Source organism: Pinus tabuliformis, chromosome 9, assembly GCF_031772625.1.
Source record: "Pinus tabuliformis cultivar Carrire ecotype Pingquan chromosome 9, CPIR1, whole genome shotgun sequence".
Lineage (NCBI taxonomy): Eukaryota > Viridiplantae > Streptophyta > Pinopsida > Pinales > Pinaceae > Pinus > Pinus tabuliformis.
This window is the reverse complement of record NC_142307.1, coordinates 188,833,242-188,848,000: the sequence shown is the minus strand read 5'-3', so window position 1 is coordinate 188,848,000 and position 14,759 is coordinate 188,833,242. Positions and strand designations below refer to the sequence as shown.

At 37.2% G+C, this 14,759-nt stretch overlaps 2 pseudogenes; one reads left to right on the top strand and one right to left on the bottom strand.

Annotated features, from left to right (window-relative positions):
• Positions 1–12,696: 12,696 nt before the first annotated feature.
• LOC149147770 (autophagy-related protein 8f pseudogene) lies at positions 12,697–13,089 on the bottom strand (annotated as a pseudogene).
• Positions 13,090–13,146: 57 nt separating this feature from the next.
• On the top strand, positions 13,147–14,291 carry LOC149147769 (stomatal closure-related actin-binding protein 1 pseudogene; annotated as a pseudogene).
• The last annotated feature ends 468 nt before the right edge of the window (positions 14,292–14,759 follow it).

The window sequence follows — 14,759 nt, the reverse complement described above, 5'->3', positions numbered from 1 at the left end:
AAAATTTGAAATTTATGGCAAGCAATGACAAACTTATTTACATCAACGAAAAAGGTTGGCCAATAAAATCCAGCCCTTAGAATTTTTTTGCAGTTGATTTCCAGTAAAGGTGTCCACCGCAGTCCCCCGCATGAAATTCTTTGAGAAGCTTGTCAGCTTCTTCTTTTATTAAACAATTCAATAGAATACCTTCATGATTTTTCCGAAAGAGAGCATTATCTAAAATACAGAATTTTGAAACTTTCATCTTTAAAACCTTTTCTTTGTTCTGGATAACCCTAGAGGAGCCTGCAGGTTTAATAATACATGAATTATATCAGCATACCAAGGTGATTCTAAGAAGGCCTGGTTGATTTGTGGAGTCGTCATCTCCTGTTCATTATCCAGTTCATTAATATCCAGGGCTTGAAAGTTTGTTTCAGTCATGAGTTTAGCCAATCCCTGTCCTTTTATAAGCTTTGTAGGTTTTATCTCAATATCATACTCCAATATATTAGCTATCCATTTACCTCGTTTGCCTTCAATTCCATCCTGAGTCAGGATGTCTTTAACAACAACATTTCGTACATAAGCTCTTACATGGGAGTACAATATATAGACTCTGAAGTCTTTAATAGCTTTCAGAAGTGAAAAAGCATGTCTTTCCATGATTTTGTAATTTAGAGGTGCACCTCTAAGTGCTTTACTGAAAAAGGCTATGGGTTTTTCACATCCTTGATCATCTTTTTGCAGTAAAATAGCTGCTATAGTCTATTTTGATGCAAATGAAAAAATTATGAAGTCTCTATCGAACTTCGGACTTGTAAGGACTAGTGTTCTAGTCAAAGCCATTTTAATTTCTTCAAATGCTTGTTTGGCTTCTACTATCCATTTAACCTTTGAATCCTTTTTTAACATATTGTTCAACAATGTACTTAATTCAGCCAAATTAGATATGAATCTTCTTAAAAAGTTAATCTTTTCTAGGAAAACTTGAAGTTCTTTGACATTTCTGGGGTGGGGTATTTGCAGAATAGCTTCTATTCTAGCAGGATCAATTCGGATGCCATCTTTGGAGATGATATGGCCTAATAGTTTGCCTTCTTCTAGACCAAACAAAGATTTTTTAGGATTTAACGAAATACCATACTTTCTGCATTTCAAAAACACTTGTTTGAGATGATCTAAATGTTGCTGATCTAATTGGGAAAATACATTCAGGTCATCTAGATATATAACCAGAAAATCATGAATTTCTTTTGCAAAAGCTATGTCCATTGCTCGTTGAAAGGTTGCCCCTGCATTCTTAATTCCGAATGGAATTTTAACATATTTGAATGTACCCCATGGTGTTGTAAATGCAGTCTTTTCCTAGTCATCAGGATGAACCAGAATCTGATTATAGCCTGAAAACCCATCCAAAAGTGAAATCCTGGAAGCACCTACTACTCTTTGTAAAATATGATCCATCTTAGGTAAAGGGTAATTGTCTTTCAAAGAAACCTTGTTTACATTTCTTAAGTCCACACATAATCTGATTTCTCCTATTTTCTTCTTTGTAGGCACTAAATTAGACACCCACTCTGAAAATATGATTGGAGAAATTATCCATGCATCATGCATTTGTTTGATTTCTTTTTCAATTAAAGGAAGCAGTACAGGGTTAATTCTTCTGAGCTTTTGTTTGAATGGTTTTTTATTTTCCTTGAGGGGTATAGTATGTTGAATTATAGAGGTGTCATAAGATTTCAGGTCTTCATAGCTCCAGGCGAAAACATCCTTGAATTCTGTGATTAGTTCAACATACTTAAGTTTTTGATCAGGGGGAAAAGATTGGGATAATTTTACCATTTTTGGATTTTCTTCCGTTCATATGTTATAGTCTTCAATGTCTGCTTTTAGAGGTTCCATCTAGGGTTTCTTTGGAATATCGTTGAAATTAAAGATATCTTCCAAAGGAGTTAATCCTTTGGGGAAATGATTGTCTTTCAAATTGATAACTTCATATTCTCCTTCAATAATCTCACCAACATTTATTTCTTTAAGAACCTATATTTCCTTTTTGGTAAATTGCATTGGAAGAAACATTTTAGTTGCATTTTCTACTGAAATGTCTGTTTCTGTCTGATTTGTTGGATCAGACTCACTAACTGTATCTATATCTATGTTAGTGCTAGAAAATTCTTCTTCTAGGGTTAAAAAATTGTTGATATGATTATCACTGTTAAACACTTGCATGTTCTTTACATTATCAGGTATGGCTGGCCTGTGTCTAATTTCAGCAGTGAATTGATGATTTGTTTCAAATGGTAATTTACAGGTGCTGGCAAACGTTGTCAGGCTATGAGCTTGCAGGTTATGTTTTCTTGGGATTTTGGAAAGCTGAGTTTTTAGAAATGTATTGAGGATCCCCATAGATGTTCCTCTGTACTCTCTTAATCTGGGATCATTTGTTAAGAATTTCCCTTTTATCTGTTGAATGATTAAATCAGAATCTCCTATGAATGACACTCTAGTTGCTCCCAATTTCTTGACTAGTTTAAGACCTAGAAATAGAGCTTCATATTCAGCCATATTATTAGTGCACCTAAAGTTTAATCTGTAGGCATGGCCTTCAGCATGATTGTTTTCAAGATTGTGCACCCAGACTCCTGCTCCTGCTCCTAATTTGTTCACAGAACCATCAAATTCTAAGTACCAAAGGATTTCATGTTCATAATTAGTATTTGGAGTTTCAGGGATCTGTTTAATAGGGAGATCTGGTTTTTTAGTTTCTTCTGGTTTATCTGATGTTTCATGATTTTCAGAAATTTCTTGGATTCAGACACTAGACCTTTCATTTGTAATTTTCTCTGGTTCATCTGCTAAAACTTTTATTTCATGTGGGGGATCAATTTCAGCATTGTAAAGGATAAAAGAATCCATATCTGAATGTACTGAGCAGATAGGGAAATTTTGAGGTTTCTCTTGACTACTTACTACATACTTCATTAAGGTTTCTCTGTATAGTTTCTTGGGTTGACCAAACACTGAAATAGTAGCGTAAGACATGTCTAACTGTAGAGATTCTTGAAGCTTTGCACCCCAAGATCTAGACAATAACATGCCATACTTTGGTGGAATATCAGCTACTACTATGTCCATTAAGATGGTTTTGGCAGGATATTGGACTAGTGACACACATAAGTCTTTGATTAAACCCAAACATTTGACCTGACTTGAATCAAAAGGGAAAAGGTCTTTATATGGCCTAGTGATGTCAAGGTCTAACCTTTCCATTACAGATTTAGGCATTAAGTTATGGGAAGCACCAGAATCCAACATGGCATTATGAAGTATTTTATCATGTATGTTTAAACTTACATAGAAAGGAAGAACTTCTCCATCTATTTTTTTCGATTTACTCCTGGGCCAAATATCAATTCAGGCTGGTCATCAAAAACATTTACTGAATCTTCATTCACAGAAATTTTGAGTGATCTGCTGATTTGACTTCTGTAGACATCATGTCTAGCTAATTCTGATAATGGAACAACTATCTTTAGTTTTCCTATTTATGTCTCAAGATTAAAAGGTTTTTCAGTCTGAGTTCTTGTATTTCAGACAGCTGGATTTTCTTCATTTCTCTCCTCTTTAGGAGTAGGATTATGGACTGAAGTTGTTTCCAAATCAAGTTCTAGAGGCTCTCCTACTTTTCCTTTAGAAGGAATAGAAGTGAAAGGTTGTATATTCTTTGGCTGATTATCTGATACATCTTCAACAATTGGGTTATTTGGGTTAGGACTTGTTCTAGAAAGAATATGTATAGGGGGGGTATTGATCTTACCTTTGCTAGGCTGCTTGGTACCTTTCTATTTATTGGTTTCAGGGACATCTATTCTTCTGCTCCTCAGATTGTATTGTTTGTGGACTTCATAAATGGTTGTATCATATCCCTCTCTAATGTCAAATGTTTCACTTGGCTGAGTTTGGAATTATTCAAGAATGTGAGCTTCTTGATCCTCTTGGGTCAAGAAAACTTGTTGTTCATTGTTGAATCCCATCAAATTAATTTGAGTGTCTTATGTTGGTTCATTAGATTCAGTTGAAGCTTCAGTATAATTTTTTTGAAATGGGGACCTAATATTTTGGTCAAGCCTTGTCTTTCCAGTGTTAGGATTTTGGTTCTTCCTCAAATTTGCATTTCTCCCGGTATTGCCTAGTTGACCATCCCAAGGGGATTTTCTCTCAATTGTTTCTACTCTATCTCCAAGTCTATATATTCCTTTAATAATAGAATCTAATTTCTGTTCAAAGGCAAAAGATTCTTCTTTGAAAGGTGTCCTCCTTTCAGCTCTGTCTCTAGATCGTTTAGATATCAGGTTGGCCTCAACGCTAACAGCTATACTTTGCATCTCTTCTAAGTTTCGAGGAGCTCTTTCCCTAAGTTGGTATGCCATATCAGAATCAAATGCCTCGGGGAATTTGATCAAGGCCAAATCTAGAGGAGGTCTGAGATTTTGAGGAATAGCATTGTAGACATTATTGAATCTGGTACAGTAATCTTGGACAGTTTCCTGTGTGCCTCTTCTTAGGGTTTCGTATTCTGACAAAATGTGGAGAGGATCTTTCTTCTTTACCCATCTGTTTAAGAAGGTCTAATAAAGAGCTTGTGGGTCATTGATATTGTTTGCAAGGAGGGCTCTAAACCAGGTTCTAACATCTCCAGTTAAACTTTGCACAAATACTTTCATTCTAACATCATCAGCATCAACCTCATATATTTCAAAATAGTTGGTCATTTTCTTGGTATGTTGTTGAGCTGTGTAAGTGCCAGTACCTTCAAAAGAAGTGATTTTACTTTGATAGTCTTGGGGCATAGCCCCTGGATTGGCAGGTAAGTGCAGGGGAGTATATCGGTTTGCCATGGTTGCAAAAATAGATGTGACAACTAGGGGAGTAGGGATAACAATGGGAATGTGTGTTGTAGATGGGGGAGTGGAAAGGGTAGTTTGAGGTGCTGATGGTGAACTTGGAGAAGCTGTAGTAATCACAAAAAGGTTTAGTGTTCTTTCAGAGGTAATCTTAGATTGAATGGAGTTCTGCAAATGTCTGTCAAGATGTGAAGTAACAACTTCAATCTGCAAATTTTCAATGAATATTGGATCTTGAACTGTGTGGGTTAACCCAGATTCTGAAAAGGTCACAAATGAAGAGCTTTCCAAATACTCATCAAAAGGCTCGTCCTCAGGGTAGATCCACTTCACAGGACAAGATCTTGATCTGTATAGAGGCTGAGAACTAGTAGAATTTTCTTGGCTCTCTTGTCTTCTAAGAATCCTAGAAATCAGATTAGGATTTTCAAACACGGGTGGGGGATTTGGATCTGGATTCGATCTGGTGTAATGAATCCCTTCTGAAGCCAGGTTTTTAGTTGTGTTTTTGGTTTTTTCTTGAAATAGATTTGATAATACAACTTTAACAGTCTCTTTAAGAGGTTTTAGATGTGGGAGTTTCTAAATTTCTTAAAGACTTATTTGAAAAGAGGAACTGATCAAGTATTTGAAACCAACTCTCCAATCTATAAGCTAGACCAAAGATAGACTGAAGTAGCATTCATTTACTTCTGCAATTGCAAACCAAAGGCATTTCAAAGGCTACCTGGCCAACTTCAGGCTTCGTCTGTAGCTTATACAGAAAACCGTAGTAACAAACAAATTATTCAGGTCCCCAGTGGAGTCGTCATTGAAGTTATCACTCAGGTTTCCCCAAAAGTTGTAAGAAAGGGAAAGGAGGTCGAGGTAACCACTAACCAATCTTTTAGATATAGAATCTAGAAATCTGTAGCCAGAGAGGGCTCTCTCTTTATGATTTAGCTTTGTTTTTAAAGGTATTAGGTTAGTTATGAAGTTCAAGGGTTTTGTTTTAGTTTGGGTGGTGAGATTCAATAGAACAGAGAGGTAAGACAGAGTAGTTCAGTCCATTCAGCCAATGGAGTCAAAGAAGATGGTTTTTTGGATTTGGTTTCTTAACAGAGGATGGTTTCACAGAGCAAGGTAGTCAAACAGGGAACAAATAAAGACTTGAAACAGATGGAATGGGCTCAAATTGGGTGAAGGGCAGTTAACGATCCTTCAACCTAAATAAAGAGGGAAATTGGATGATTACTGATAAGGAGCAGTTAAGTATTCTTTAACAAATAATCGACGTGAAAGAAGTAGGAAACAAGAGCAATTAAGATTTCACTACTTATCCTAATTCTGAAGAAAACACAGAGAACAATAATGACTTGAAAACAGAGTGCAATCAAGCAGATTCTGAAATTAAATATTTCCTTTATCATTCAGATTGTGAAACACAAATGATGTAATAAACTAAGAAAACTTTAAAACAAAAGATATAAAGGACTTATTGATCCAGTGGTTGATTCAAGAAGTCTGTGACAAGTCCTCTGCTTCAATTCTCCATCCAGTAGGCCATGCAACAAATGATTCCAATAGCTCTTTTATTCCAAAAAATCAATATTATAGCAAAGTCTAGGAATCCACCCACAATACTCCAATTGAGGGGGTATTTATTCAAAAAATTATACAGTAAATATCTCATAACAGAGTGAGATAATATCTAGGATGACTAAAAATAGTTTCACAAGTAAATAGAAACAAATAGCCTTGAAAATAGGGAAAAGATAAACTGATGTTCTGCTGGTCTTGTTTTTGTTGAATGTGCTAGAGACAGTCCCTACAATTCGGCTAGCAGCTGTCTTCTTCGGTAACTCTGTGTTGGCTGCCCTGTTCTAATGGATACTCTTTCACTACTCTGATACTCTTCAACCTTTTTTGACCCCTATTGATCATTGTCTGGCGAATTGCTCAATCTGGTGAACAACTCCATCTGGTAGAATTATCAGCCGAGACGAAATTGCAGGGTTTCATGGAAAACTGGTAAATACCTGCGTAAAAGAAGAAAACCATACAAATGCAAGTCGAATGGCTGGCTGCGGAGCTCATGATGTAGTTTTTCTGATCGGGTGCTAGTTTGAAACTGAATTGCTGGCCTTGGTCGTTGTTCTGTATGAGAGCTCGGGGCACAGCCTATAACAATGAAAAACCTATTTTGCCTGTTTATTTCAACAAAATGAAGGTTGGCGGGGTTTTTTGCATTTAATTGGGTGAATGACATCAGCAGCGGGCGGATTTCGTCAGCGGATGATGTCAGCGAAGGGAAGATGACGTCAGCGGACCAGACCTAACGTCAATGGAAGGCGGTAAGCGGTTTGATCGCACCGCTTTTGGGGTCGGGGTGGTTTTGGACAGAGGGCGAGCAAGCACACCGGATGAGCGACGCGTGGTAGAGGCATGGGCGGAAAACCACCAACGATCGTGAGTTAACACATGGTCAAAGGGTGGTCGCGATATTGCCGTCAACTGTCGGATGTGAAGGCGGAGATTGGACGGCCGATGGGCAGGGAACGTGGTGGAGAGTTAAACAGCGGGGCCGACACAATAAAATAATGTTTAATCATATCAGGCGCTATTTTGATTGTCGGGATTAGTTATTTAACTAATCCAGATGGTTAATCAATTCCTTTGTCATGCAGCAAGGAGGTTATTAATAAACTGCGAATTAGTTTATTAATCCCTGTTTAAATGTATGATTATGGTCATAATCGACAGGGGTGGGAAATGTATCATATCGGAGTTTTTAATGTATTTATATAATACAGGATGGGTAGTAAGGCGGGATTTATATAAAAAGAGTTAAAATTAATATGACTTCAAAACAAAAGTGCTAAGCTAAACTTACATTTAAATTTAGGCTTTGAAGGGGAAAAAGGGTTTATATGAGAATATTTTCCATTTTCCTAAGTAAAATAGGAATTCACTTATACAATCTTTATGAAATGGAATGAGTGGTTTTATGAGTGATATTAAGCACTTAGTATTTTCACAAACCTGAATACTTAGGGGAAATTAATGAATGATTAGGGAAAAGTATGAAGGGGAGTTAGTTATTTAACCTCGTCTTGCTTGAGCTGCATCAAGTATAATGTTTGCTGGGCACTTGTGATAGAGATAAATATTAACACTTTTAGAGACATAATCTATCAAAAGTATCATTCTGCAACACCATCTACCTACCCCGCCTACTTTGGCCTAGCATTTTTTCTTCTTTATTTGGGTGCACTTAGACTGGCAAACCCTTATCAATCTTCTTTTTCTTTTCATAGAAATCCTACCTAAGTTTGCACTTATTACATCCAAGGGTTGAGATTAAACTGTTGAGCTCCTTTTTATTTACTCTACCTATCTACTTCTCTGCCAAGATTAAATAGTTTGGTCAGATTTTATTCTCTATCTCTAAAATAGGAAATTCAAATATGAACTAGTCAAGATTAAGCTGTTTGGCCATTCATCAATTGTGCCATAAATTAACAAGCTGCACATAACGCTTATTACAAAAAAAAGAGAAAAAAAAAGTAGTGACATTTTGGACTTGCACACTTTCCTGGTCTATTTTTTGTTTGGGGTTCATTTCTTTCACTTTTTTTGACCATTTTATTCTTTTTTTACCCTTTGATTTTTCTTTTAGGGAATACCCTCTTTACATTTTTTACATTTTTTGATCTTTTGATAATATGGAAAACCTTTGCAACAAAGAAAGGAATGAACATATTACAGAGCTCAACAAGTCAATCATGAAATATGACACCTATTGGTATAGGAGTATAACACTTCCCACTCTAGAGTGTTGATATAACCTTTAGATACCAACTATCTTCAAAGAGTTTGTCCAACACATGTTCCCTCAAATTTACCTTTAAGGCTACTAGGGAGAAGGTTTGTGGTCTCCTGCTTAGTGTATCGGCCACCACATTCTCCTTTCCCTTAATGTATGAGATCTCAAAATCATACTCACTCATGAATCTGCTCCACTGCCTTTGTCTAGCATTCAAATCCCTTTGAGTGAAGAGATGCTTTAGGATTTGATGATTTGTTCTTAACTCAAATTTTCTCCCAACGAGGTAGTGTCTCAAAGCTAACATCGCTACTGCTAATTCTAAGTCATGGGTAGCATACAACTCTTCATGTTTCTTCAATTTTCTAGATGCATAAGCTATTATTTTTCCTTATTGCATCAATATTGCTCCCAATCCTTGCTTTGAAGCATCGGTGCAGATAGTGAAGTATTTTTCCATGTCCAGTACTCAAAGGATTGGTGCACTAGTTAGTAACCTCTTTAGTTCTATGAATGCAGTGTCACATTCATTTTCCCATTCATACCTGACCCTCTTTCACTGTAATGTGGTGTTGGGTTTTGCAATCCTTGAAAACCCTTCCACAAACCTCTAATAATACCCTGCTAGCCCCATAAAACTACGCACCTAATGATCATTTTTCAGTATTGGCCAATCCATTATGGCCTTTACCTTTTCCGGGTCAGCTAAAATCCCTTCTCCTGAAATGATGTGCCCAAGGTAATGAACTTTCTTCTGAAAGAAGGAACATTTTGACAATTTTCCATACAATTGATTTTCCCTTAAGCAAGTCAATACAACCCTTAGGTTCATTTCATGCTCCTTTTCATTCTTGGAATACACAAGAATGTCGTCCAAAAAGACTTGCACAAATTGGTCCAAATACTTCCTGAACACACCATTCATGAGGCTCATGAATATTGTTGGTACATTGGTCAAACCAAATGGAATGACTACGAACTTGTAGTGCCCAAACTGAGTTCGAAAGGCAATTTTTGTGATGTTAATTTCCTTAATCCTCAATTGGTGGTATCTAGATCGTAGATTGATCTTTGAGAAAACCGTTGCTCCCTTCATTTGATCAAATAGGTCATCTATTCTAGGTATTAGGTACCTATTCTTTATTGTGGCTCTATTCAAGTCCCTATAATCTATGCATAGCCTTAAGGAACCATCCTTCTTCTTGACAAAAATCACTGGTGCACCCCAAGGTGAAATACTAGGTCTTATAAATCCCAAGTCTAAGTGTCTTTTAATTGCATCTGCAACTCACAAAGTTTTGGAGTTGTCATCCTATAGGGTGTCTTAGATATTGGTTTTGCACTAGGTTTTAGGTGAATTGTGAAATAAATTTCCCTTACAGGAGGTAATCCAGGCAATTCCTTAGGAAAACCATCATTGAATTCCGACAAAATTGGGTGTTGATCTAGGGCGGGTCCTTTCTAGTCACTTACAACGTCGACCACATATAGCTTGCAACCTTATCGGAGACAACGTTTTACCTTCATCATGGATATGAATCGTAGCAACACTCCTCTCTTGATTCCAAAAATCTCAATTGGCCTACCTTCATCATCTAAACAAATCACCTTCTTCTTGAAATAGTCTACCAAAGCTTGATGGGCTTCTAGCCAATCCATTCCAATAATTACATCATACGTCCCCACTGTTGTGATGTATGCCTTCAAATTAGTTATACACACCCAGAGGTTTACCTAACATTGGTCAACACTAGGTCCTACTGCTTGTTTTATCCCAAAAGCCATCTCAACTTGCTTAATGTCATCGTGCCTATAGGCTGCCAACCCACACTTTTCTAATGAAACCAATGAAATGAAGCTATCTATGGCACCCGAGTCAAACAAAATTTTAACTTTTACTTTTTTTATCATACCTAAGGTTTCTACCATGACAAACTGGTGTTCAACTTGCTGGTTATCAACTGCTGCATAGATTCGATAGTGGCTACTTGTCCCCCCCATTGATGCTTTTCCTTCTCTACAGTTGTTACTAGTTTGTAACTCAGGATAGTCACGCTGGTAATGAGGTCCCCTGCATCCCCAACAAGTGATGCATGGTAGACCTTGAACCGAACGTTGTGGAGTTCTTTGGAAATAGTTCCTTCCCTTGAGACCCCTACCCCTACTGGTTTCTCCTCACGTATGACCTTGATTTGCATGCGCCCTTGAAGCTGTGGGTAAAGCTGCACTAGTAATCATTGAAATCCCCATTGTTGATGCTCCGAGTATAACCCTATTTCCATATGGTGGTGGCCTCAAACATCCTCCCATGGGGAAGGTACAAGGGGCCTTCCCCATAAACCTTAGTTGGCATGGAAAAATGGTTTTGTTTCCACCCTTTAAGTCTAAGTGTTCTTCAACATAACGAGCCTGTTCCAAAAATTCTGCAACTGAGGATGGTTTCAACATCCACACCATTTCCCTAATCTTAGGGTTCAGTCCATAAATGAAACGATCCACTTGGCATTGGTCAGTATCCATGTAGGAGACATACTTGACCAATTTCATGAATCTAATTTCATATTCTTCTACCGTACGATTTCCCTGTACCAAGGTATGGAAGGCTCCTACATGTTGTTCTTCATAATATGCTGGTAGGTTTTTCCTAAATCCCTCCTTAAATAACTCCCAAGTAACTATGTCCAGAGTGAGGTGTAGTTGATGCTCTAAGTTACCCCACCAATTCAGAGCACTATCTCTGAGTTGGAATATTGCTATTTTAGCTTTTGAATTGGAATTATAATCCCTTAGTGTGAAGCACCTTCTCATTCCTTCTAACCAAGCTTCTGCACGTTCGGTGGCATGACCTCCTGCAAACTCTGGCAACTTAATCTTTTGGAGCTCCCTAGTAATGCCCTCGATTGGAGGTCCTCTTTTAGATTCTCTTGATCCCTCGAGATTTCCTAACCCTGATGGAGGGTGCTCCACTTCCACTTCATTTCTTTGGTGCCCTTTCAAAGTCTCATTAATTGCTTCTAGGGAACGCAATATGGGAGTAAACTACAGTGAAGGTAATGGGTTATTTGTAGGAGGTCCCTATGATGACCCTCCTTGGCCTTGATTTCTTTGTGTCCTCACCATTTTGAATTTTTCAAATATATGTATGATACGCAAGACTCATTAATACATCTTAGGACTTGTCCCTCTTAGCTGACTCACATACATGCGTATAACGATATTTATAAGTTTTTCTTTTACTGTGCTCGTAAACAAGCATTATTAGTACTGAGAAGATTCCAAAGGATCTACCAAATCCTCTCATGTGTGAGTTCTACATAACTTACAAATTTTCTCTTGATACTTGCTAGGGCACTGGTGTAATGTACTTGTAAGTCACGCTCTAACACAAATTGTTTTCTTTAGTACCATAGCTGAAATTTAATATTAGGCTAATTAATAACTTGGTTTAATATATTCAAATAATTAAGTTAAATACTAATGTGAATAATACCCTTTTTAATCATGTCTTCCTTATATGGCCATTAGTTGTTCCTTCCCATCCTTTATCTTATGTTTTTAAAATCATTTATGTCCATTTTAGGTCAACATTTGTGACTTAATTTCGATAGAGATATTTTTTTTTTTTAAGAGACAAGAATCTCCTCCTGGGACTTCATAAATTTTGTGTGTAATATATACAAGCAAAGTTGAACCATATATCAATTACTTGCTTTTTCATCAAATAGAATTGCCCAAATAGAAATATGGACTTGTACTTATAATGAAATAATTATTAGACAAAGCTAAGATTTACATTTTTAAAAAGCACATACACAATACCATCTTGGTCTTGTTATTTACAAATCACTGTTGTACAGTGTTTTTAGTATACCTAATAACTTTATTTCCAACAACACTGACAGCATGGAATTCAATGTTCAAATACCTACATTTTTTTTCTTTTGTTGAGCGGCACCCAACCTCACTTTGAGGCAATGAATTCGATATTGAAGTTTAAATTTAACCAGATGTGACATCAATGAATACATTCTCGTCACCAAAAGTGTTTTCACCACTATATTTCACATAACAAAATCCATCTTCATCCTTGTGTTCATCATATCTTGAGGACATTATAGCAGCAGCTGGAGGTAGGACATTGTTAAGAAAATTAAAGATAGCCTTCTCCGCACTTAGTTTAATCCATTTTCGAATGACATAAACAAACTGACCAACTGTCAGATCAGCAGGAACAAGGTAATTTTTCTTGTCAATGTTCAGGATGTCACTTCTCTCAGCTTTCTCTATAATATCCGGAATTCTATCAGGATATTTGTCCCTTACTCTAGCAGCTTCAGCTTTCCTCTTCTCTAGATCATGCTCTTGCTTGAAGGAACTTCTTGCCATTGTTATGTTCCAATTCAGCAGGCTAGTGGCATAATAGGTCACAAGGGTGAGTTTGTCAAGAAAATGTGCGAGGAGACCATATCTCATATTAAGATTCTCGATGAACTTTCAAGCACCCCTAAGCACGTTGTCAGTGGGTCTTTCATCTTCAAAGATCCCGGGGTCAAACCCCTTCCCCAACCAAAAAAAAGGGACGAGGGTTTTCATAAGCTTACATTCTTGTCTGGGGTAAATAGGCATCTGATGATGTAACAAGAATGGTTGAAGAGGCAAGGGCTGTTGCCCATTCTGAAATTGAAGTTACTAAATTAGTTGCATTGCGGGTTGAACAAGCCTTAGAGGAACAACAAAATCTATGCAAAGGTATAGAGAAGAAGGATTTTGAAGAGACGAGGAAGGAAGTGCAAGAGGCAAGGAGAATAAAAATGCTACATGAACCAGGTAGGGTGATGGACATGGAGCATGAACTTGAAGGCCTAAAGCTTTAGCTTGTGGAAAAGTCTGCTAAAGCCAATAGGTTGTAGAAAGAGTTGGACATTACCAAAAGACATGAACAGGATAAAGAGCATTTATATGAATTAGAGGGTGTTGAGTATTTAGGTTCACATATGCGAATAATCTCTTGTTCTAAGACTGTTCCTGACATTTCCAAGTGTAGCATTCAATGGTATCGTATATCTTCGGAAGGAAGCAAGAAAGAACTTATTTCAGGTGCCACAAAAGCAGATTATGCTCCCCAGCCTTTTGATGTTGGAAGGTTTGTACAAGATAAGATTTATCTTTCAAATGGACGGAAGGAAACTGCCTCAACAACTGCACCTATAGATCCAACTCAAGGTTTAGGAAATTATGTGGAGGCTCTTGTTAGAAAAGCGGGTCCTGAATTCAATGTTATTATAATCAAGATAAATGGAGATGATGTTTCAACACAGTCATTCCATAATTTTCATGTGGGAAAAATGAGGATTAAACTCCGCAAAGGAAGAAGCAGAAAGGCTAAGCAGCATTACTCGGCATCAATGCAACTTTGTGGCAAATTTTCTTATAATTTTATGTTCATTGTGTGTCCAAATGGGGTCATGATTTTCGACTTGATTAATGACCTGTCCTGTAGCCAAGATTGTTCTTCTGGGCATCGAATGAATTTGAACTTTGATTTAGTTCTTGCATTAAACATGTTACTTTTCTCTCAAAATATTTTTTTTTAGGTTTCTTGCTTAATAAAAAATGAATGTCAGTAAATATGTGCACAATTAAGCTAGTGCATTGGATTTCCAGGGAAAATGAGAAAAGCACGATTATGTGCATAGACATCAACTATGGGTGATTTTGTAAGCAACGGCATTCGTGCTATTGGGCTGAAGGATCCAAATTATGGACATGGTCTCTGAGGTTCAAGAAGTATAGAGGCTAAGTCATTTATGTGCACGGATTTGAGTTATGAGAGAAAAGTATTCAGGCACACCATGCATCTGTATATTAGGGCAGAGAGCTCAAAGCTAAGTGGTCAGGACATTCATTTAGCTGCTTAAGCTCAATGGTCCAGGAGTTATGCTGTTGGTTTTACATGTTTTGATCTCTAATTGTTAGTTGAGTACTTGGACTACAAGCCCCATGTAGGCTTCCTATGGTGAAAATTTTAAGAGCATGGAAGGGAAGCATATCAGCATTGGACA